Source organism: Rosa rugosa, chromosome 4 (genome assembly GCF_958449725.1).
Source record: "Rosa rugosa chromosome 4, drRosRugo1.1, whole genome shotgun sequence".
In the NCBI taxonomy this organism is placed as follows: domain Eukaryota; kingdom Viridiplantae; phylum Streptophyta; class Magnoliopsida; order Rosales; family Rosaceae; genus Rosa; species Rosa rugosa.
In genome coordinates this window covers 4,943,642-4,952,273 of record NC_084823.1, presented here as the reverse complement: position 1 = coordinate 4,952,273, position 8,632 = coordinate 4,943,642, and positions in this window count along the sequence as shown.

Below are 8,632 nucleotides of genomic sequence, written 5' to 3'. Positions count from 1 at the left end.
CACGTCCTCAAACTATGCTGCCAAGACCAATTTGATATCCGAACTCTCAAAAATATCAATGTGATACCCAAAGACCTATATTGACATCAACGTGATACTTCCGTCAAAAATATCTAACGGCGTCATTTGTTTGCTGACGTGGCAAGCATGTGGGCAAAAAAAAAAAAGTGAAATGACCAATTTACCATTTTTTTTGTTAATTCATTTTTTTTTTCTTTTCATTTCTTTTTTCTTCTTCTTCTTCTTCTGGGATTTTGTTCTAGCCAAACCACCGCAAGCTCCGCTCCTTCTCCTTCGCCCAAGAAATCAAAGAAAAATGGCTTCTGCTTCTTCTTCAACCTCAGTCTTCTTCTTCTTCTTCTCTCTCTCTCCTCTCCTTCTCCTCCGCCCAAAACCGTCACCAATGCTGCCATCATCCTCTCCAATCCGACATCGACGTGAACCGCCGCTCCAGCCTCAGCCACAGGTCCCTGGACGTTCGGAGTCGATGATGTGCGGCAGCGCCGACAAGGACAGCGTGGCGTTAATGACGACGGAACCAAATGCACCCGGTGGCAACAGATCAAACTCCAAGCCCAGTATGGCCCATCCTCCCTGAATGGCTCCCCCAGCTGCGCCTCCACAAAAGCAACAGCTCGAGCCTCTATTATCAACTGCTGCGGCGGCGGCAACAGCGACGGCTCACTCCCCGCCATTTCCTCATAAACCATTCCAGTCGTTCCAGCCGGAGAGTCCTTCCTCTGCCACTTCCCGGTCGTTGGTGTCGGCTTACGGTCCTGCAATCTCCGGTGGCAAAACCACATCTGTAGTTGTCGATCGGAAAGATTCAATTTCGCCGACAGCTCAGCTCTCACTGCCTCCGACGGGTATTGCTCAGCTAAATCAAAATCCAAAACACACACACACATTCTCATTCTCATTACACTATCCTCCACTAAAATAAATAAAAAAATTCTCAAATAAAAAATCCAGAAACCTGCATAAGCTTGCTCAAGAACTTCCAACTGCGAACGAGTCTTCATTTTGCGCTTGGTTCTGATCTCACCATCCTGAGCCTGAGCTCTCGTCTTCTCTCCCTTCGAGCCAGTCTCCGTGGCCTCACCTCAACCAAATCATAAACCCTAGAAATCAAAGCTATCGAGAATCGAAGAAGCAGCTGTGATTGATTGCGATGTGAGGTGAGATTGATTGCGACGGGAGGCCGTGGGCGTTGAAGATGGTGGTCATGAGATGAGACCAGATGAAGTAGTTGGTGGATTCGAGGCGGATGGGCATGAGATTACATATGGATGAGAGAAGGTCTGGGTTTCCGGGTAGGAGGAAGCGGCCATGGTTTAGAGAGAGCTCACAAATCCACAAATCCATTCCCAGAAAATAATCAATTGTGATAGAAAGGAGAGAGGATCAGATTGGGAAAGGGGGAGAGAGGGAGAGAGAGAGAGAGCTCGATCTGTTTTTTTTTTTTTTTTAAATAATTAGTAGAGAAAGACGATTTTACCCTTCATAAAAATATCACATGGGACCCACGTGCTTGCCACGTCAGCAAACAGACAGCGCCGTTAGAGATTTTTGACGGAAGTATCACGTTGATGTCAAAATACGTCTTTGGGTATCACATTGATACTTTTGAGAGTTCGGGTATCAAATTGGCCTTGACAACATAGTTTGGGGACGGTAGCTGAATTTTTCTCATGATTATATATATAGTTCTGCTCGTGACAAACACAACATAAATAATTAGTTTTAGAGAATGTGGATGAGCAATATCAGGAGTGGAAATATATGAAGACCTAATTTGTGTGTATATCTATTACCTAATTTGTTGGATTTGCATGGCAGCGGCCCTATGGTTTTGGCAACCCTTCGTTTCTCCAAAAGTTGCCAACCCTTCCTTTCTTTTTTAGTCTTTCTTATGCAATTCTATACAAGGATCGATCCATTCGTACGTAATTGAAGTTGACGCAATCGGAAAAGATCACCTAGGTTTACAAGCAATAAACCTAAAACAAAGTTTCTGGAGTCCACCAGAGATAAAAGAGAATAATCTCAATTTGATTGATAATATGATAAAAGATAGTTCTGCAGCCGTTTAAGGTTGCTTATATATGAGAAAAGAAAACCCTAGGACGACTAACAATGAAACCCTAAAGCCCACGGGTAAAAATAAAACAAACCCAAAACCAACTAGGAAACCGAAAGTCCTTAAAAAACAGTAAATTGCATTTTTGAGGGCCTAAACGACCCCGAAAGCCCGAAAAAGCCCACACGTCGTGGCGTAGCGACGAGTTTTGTTCCTGGCGCAATTCCCTTTCCGGAAAGCTATGGCACGCTCCAATCGGACACCAAGCTATGGCGTGGCTACTAGTAACTTTCGTTTTCCCCCTTTTGCACGATCAACCTGCTCTTCAAATCGGATTGCCATCCGTTCTGCATTAGAAGTAAGGGTGGGCATGCAATAGAAGAACGCGAGAAGATAGAGTTTTAATCAAAAGTACTACAAATAACACTGTCATAATCAACATTAGATATTTTCGGGGTCACCAGTAAGGCTAACCCCAAAATTAGTAAACTAATATCTTCCTCAGCCTTTGGAGGCATCAGCTTCAGCCTAGTTGTAAAATTCTAATCAGATATAATGACTCCTAGTTTGGCAAGGTCGCATGCTTTTCCTTGTGTGTTCCTAATAATGATTGATAATTTGATATAGGTTACGTAGTAGGTAGGCACATATTGAGTATGCTTAACTGGCCATATGCTAAATTTCAATGTAGAGATCGATAGATGTGATACCTGTACAGATTATAACCAAGGAAAATAGAGCACTGTCATCGACAAGAAAATTCGGTTGCAATCAGCTCATATGGGGTAACCTTTGCTTTCATTTCATTTATGAAATACCCACCTCATATATCTCATCCCAACCGATTAGATTAAATAGAGATAGTGATAAAATATGTTATCTTGATTAAATGAGTTCATAAATTTTGGGAAACCTAGAACGCTTTATCTAGACTGCACTCATCTAGTACATGCATAAAGTCGATCGATCATTTCAAATGGATACCTTCCCTTCGATCTCTTCTTCACCAAACAATTAAATCTGATACATATATTGTGAACTAAGCCCCTAGATTTGGAATTATTTTATCCAAGAAGACTTTAGCGTGTCGAGCGTTCAATCTGGTGAAGCAGGGTTTAGGCTAGGGTTTATGAATTTATTACATGTATGCATATATCTTAATTACTCGGGTCAAGTATATATAGTCTTCACTTTCTTATTTATAAATAAAGATTAGGCGACAGTAACAACGCCTCGTTTAAAGTTTAGAGAGATGCTAATGTATTTTACACCATTAATTACTTTCTCAGTAGAGATAAGAATTTTCACAATGATTAATCACGATTTCACGATTATCACTGCACTTAACCCAAGTTGAATGGTAACACCTCGTAAAATGTCTAGAGAAATGTTAGATATCATTACTCGTCCCTCCAATAGAAAAATAATATTTACAATAATAAATCACAATTATTAATGTCTTAAAAATTTCCATTTCAGTTGATATTTTACATTAATGATCTATATGTGTAGACCTACTAGTTGTACTAGTACTGTTGGACTGTCGAAATATGATTAATTAAAGAGGGAACTTCATATCATATGTAATCCCTTAATATGAACAAAAAGTTGAATTTCTAATTGAAAGGGCCCTTATTTAGTATTTTGTTAAATATTTATCTTGTTAATTTTAGAAACCGCTAAATAATGCATTCGAAGTCTTACTTTTGAGTTGTGAGAAAGAATCAATAATTCTTAAGTGAGTATCTCAAATGGGATATTCGAATAATAAAATTACTTTACCAATACGACCCTCATGTTTCTTGAAACGAAGATGGCTAACACTATGTTCTTAGAAAAGGGTGGCAAATTTGGTAATCGAAAAGAAGATCGAAAAGGTGACGAATCTGGTCAAACGTACATGGGGCACGGTGGTGAATACGAAACGTACCGGACTGTTATTGTTGGTGTTGATATGAACCTATATCTGCAAAAGCGAAAGCAGTTGATGGAGAGTTTGCCTTGGCCCTATTACTACATAAATCCACAACCAAGTAACCAACAACAACCACTGGTGCTGTCCAAATCAATGTACGTACGAGACCTCTTACGACCAATTTTAAGACCTCACATTTTGATGAGGCGGACAAATACCAAACACCTTGAGGATGATATATAGTCGAATTTTGATCAGCCGTCGATGGCTTGGACCATATTTTTGCAACATCAAACACATGCCTATAGAGTACGAAGTGCCAAAAGAGTGAGGGCCGAAGGTGGCAATTTTGTGGTAGTAGGTAGCCGTGTTGTGTTTTCTTCCCTTGGATAAGGGCGAATATTTGTAAATTCTATTTCATTTAATTAATTGTGTTGAATCGCTTAAATATTGACTCAATATTATTATTTAGTTGTGGTTTTTTAGTTATTCAGAATAATTTACAGTCTGAAAATTACAAGATCAATACTCACTTGCATTGTAGAATAAGTGAAGTGGAGTGGTAGGTGTGGTCCTATAAAACAAAACCAATACTCTATTATAGAACATATTATATTGAGCTAGTAAAATGAAATTTGTTGTACTATTTATATCTGTGAATTATTTAAGAGGAATAAAATCCACACTCTACATTTTATAATCCACACTGCATGTTTCAATTTTAAGTAATTTAAATTTTATCATGTTATAAGAATTTTAACCAAAAAAGAAAAGAAGAAGAAGTGTTGATTGCTAATTAAAGAGTGTAAATTTCATTCTCCTTATTTAATTTGCATTATTACTTTTAAAAATTTTAGGGAGGGCCATGCCACTTCAACTCTAGCTTGGTTCTTTGTGGAGGGTCATGCCGCTTGAAAAGATTTCAATTTCAATGATTATTTACATTAATTAAATAATTTTTTGTGATCACATATATGACAATTTTATTTATACATCCTTAAGTACTTAATACAGACCCCTTATTTAATACATCACTCTTTTTTTTTTTTTGAATCAATGAAATAACTTTATAGATAGAAACTCAATAGAGTTGGGTTACAATCATATCGTAACACATCCAGATAGCATTCGTGGAGTGTTATCAAATTTCTAGAAATTTGTTGTAGCCTAAGGCCAGAGTGGCCATTACATACCCTTCTGCTGCCATCTACAGACAGATCAAGAAGATGTGGTAGTATCCACGGTGGTACATAGAGATAGGTCCACTCATTCGACGTGTCATGCTCCGCCATTATAGAATAGCTTGAATCCTCATTCAGTACTATTCCAGAATATTCAATAATGTCACTAATGCCAAACATACTCAGATTCTGTTTGAGTAAACCTCCAGGATCCCAAATATGATACCCTAGAGAGTTGGAGTCCATCAATTGGGCCCATGAAATAGCCCGAGTTGAGCATAGAGCCCATAGCTGAGTCAACTTCCAAGCCCATCGGCACTTAGGCCCCAAAACTGTGCTATTTTTGGGCACCCATATGGATTTGGGCCTGAACACAACCTTGGGCCCCAAAAGTGATTTGGGCACCCAACCTGCAGCCTCACCATCGCTGCCTCTCCCGTCCGCATACCGCACCGTCGTTTCCTCCAAAGCTGTACGGTCAAACTCGTGGGCCGCCTCAACGCTCCACGTTATGATCTTCCTCACAACCTCAGGCAGCAAATTCATAGCAAGACTGGCCTGCCATTCCATGCCTGTCATCGCCTTGCTCTCAGGCGATGCATAATGACGCGCCGCCTCAGCCATCAAGCTAGCCCTTACAAATCCGACCAGATCTCCATGCCCGGCCCGCTGAGATTTCAAGTTTCCAGTGTGATCAACCGGAGATTTGAGTCGCCCTCTCTTCGGTCTATTCGCACACCCGAATCCCAAGTGCTCCAATTCCCGATCCCGATTAGATCTGCCTGACAATCCCCTTTATTCTCAACGAGTTCCCGTGGTCGAGAAGTTGGGCATGGTTGAGCGGTCGCTTGAAAAAAGCGGCGTTGGAGTGCGGGTACTAGACCGCAGAGCGTGGAGAACCAGTCGCCACTTAGGGCGGAGACCAGAGGTGGTCGCCGGAATAGGGAACCATAGCCCGGGCGGCTGGGTTTTTGAGAGAGCCACAGTCTCATTTTTCCACCCTAAAAGCTTTGGGAGATCATTTTTACATCACTCATTTAGTACACCCCTAAGTTCAACTATTTTTTTTTTTTTCAAAGGATTTCACTCCAACCCTAACGGTGACTCGAACCCATGACCTCGATCGATCTGAGGTAGTTAGTGCTCTAACCATTGAGTTAACACCACTTTGTCATTTTGTAATTTAACTATATATATATATATATATATATATATATATTTGAAAATATCCCTATATATTTTATGAGTACTTAGATTTATAATTTATTGATATCAGAAGAGGAGTTCGAAAAGATTCGATCCGTAATTGACCAATACAAGATGATCTCCATGGACACAGAGTTTCCAGGCGTGGTTTTCTGGCCCAACGCCGAGGACTCAAAAAGAGGGAGCTAGGGTGAGGGGAGTCAGAAAAAAAAAAAAAAAGAACATTGTATGGATAAGCACTATATATTTATATGTGATCTTGTTGTCGTGTTTTGTCTGTACCAGTTTTTAACTGAAAAAAAGAAGAAGAAGAAGAGAACATATGAAGGGGAGAGAGAGAGAGAGAGAGAGATGGGTGCCTAGAGACAACTTTACCCTTGAAAATATACCAGGTGACCTGCTAACTAACGGAGTCGTTAATGGTAGGTACAATAATTGGGTCGGGTTTGTTAGTCCAAATACCGATATATTATATATCTAAGTTCAGGTATCTTAATTATCAGTGGCGAAAAGTTCATGTACTTTCTAAAAGTCTCTCCTTTAATTACAAAATGAATTCTTTTTTAAATCCATCACTTAAAAAGGGGGAAAAATTTTAACAACAATACCCAACAAATGGCCCGCTCCGAAGTTCGGTACATTTTCTTTCAAACAAATCAAAACGGTACATGAACTTGTAATCTCGACCTACTTTTAGTACATGGTTTCAATAACACCGTTAACTGCAGTCTGCACTACTCTCACAAACCCAACTCACTCATGACCTCACCTTACACACTTCCAGCTAAACAAAACACAAAACCCCAAACTAACTTTTTAGTGGGTACTCCCAATCACCTTAAACCCCAAAAGCCAAAACCCATTTCAATCCTCTGAAGCCTATCATCTTGTCCTCACTCAATGATCGTGGAGCTTTCGCAATGTTTATAAGAGTTTTTAGAACATGATGATGCTGCTCAAAAGATTGAATTCAAAACCCAATTGAGGCCAATTTGCAGAATGCATCAGAAATTTAATTCAGCTAATACGATTTTGCAATGGGAGCACAGAATGATTGTGTTTGAGTTTATAAGAGAGTTCCGGCCAAACTGGTAGCTGAGGAGTCAAATAGCCTTGGAGACTGCAAGAGGGCTCTTGTATTTGCATGAGAAGTACGGCAGCTAAACCCATAAGTTGTAACATTAAGGCTTAGTTTGGCATTGCTTCCTAAGGTGCAAAAGCGCTTTTGGGTCTAATCCAAGGTGTTTGGTAAAATCTTAAAAAGCTGCTTTTGGTCACTCTAGCTTCTCCCAACAGCAGGTTTTCAAAAGCTACAATTTGTAGCTTTTCAAAATGGCTTTTGCAGACAGAAGGTGAAAATCAAGATTTTGACATAAACCCACAGAGACTGCAAAATCACTGAAGATTCAATAATTTGGACACAAACCCACAGACAGCGGGAAGAAGACGGAGGAAGACAAGCTGAGACGCTATATCCGGCGAGCTCCGACACCTCAATCTCAAAGCCAATCCTCACCGGTTTGACTCAAAACCCCTATTGAACCAGACCATTCAAACTTTCAGAGCTCTCGAAGTCATCGAGAGGGACTTCCACACCATCGCCTAAAGCTTCACCTCTCTCTTCTCCTCCCTCTGCCTCGCCTCCCTGAGGTCTGCAATTTAATTGATCGTGCATCTTCTTTTGCCCCTCTCTCTCCCTTTATGAACAATCTGCAAATTCATCCCATTTCTTTCCAGCAAATTGAGTGGGTAACTCATGAATTGAAATGGTTGCTGGGGAGTGATTAGAAAATAGAATGGTCTTGGACTCCTGGGTATGGATCTCGACCATAGAGAGATAAAGATGAAAAGAATGTTTAATTACGTTGATTATCACAATCACAAAAAAGTTATGTTCGTTATCTTTAAAAATTAACATTAATTACTTTTTATTCTCACAGCCATTTTTGAAAAATAATTTACCAAACACTTAACTACTTTTCCTCACAGCAATACCAAAAGCAATTCTAGCCACAGCAGAACTAAAAGCACTTATGCTCACAGCACAGCAATGCCAAACTAAGCCTAAACCTCCAAACATTCTTCTGGATGACTCTTTCACAGCTAGAATTGCCTAGTTTGTTCAAATGTCACAAGTTCTGACTTTCTACACATTGGTAAAGTGTATTTCAGAAAGATGGGTCAACTGAGACAAGAATTAAGATCTGTATGAAGCCAAATTCAAGTGAGATTTTGAGAGAAGCAGAAGCA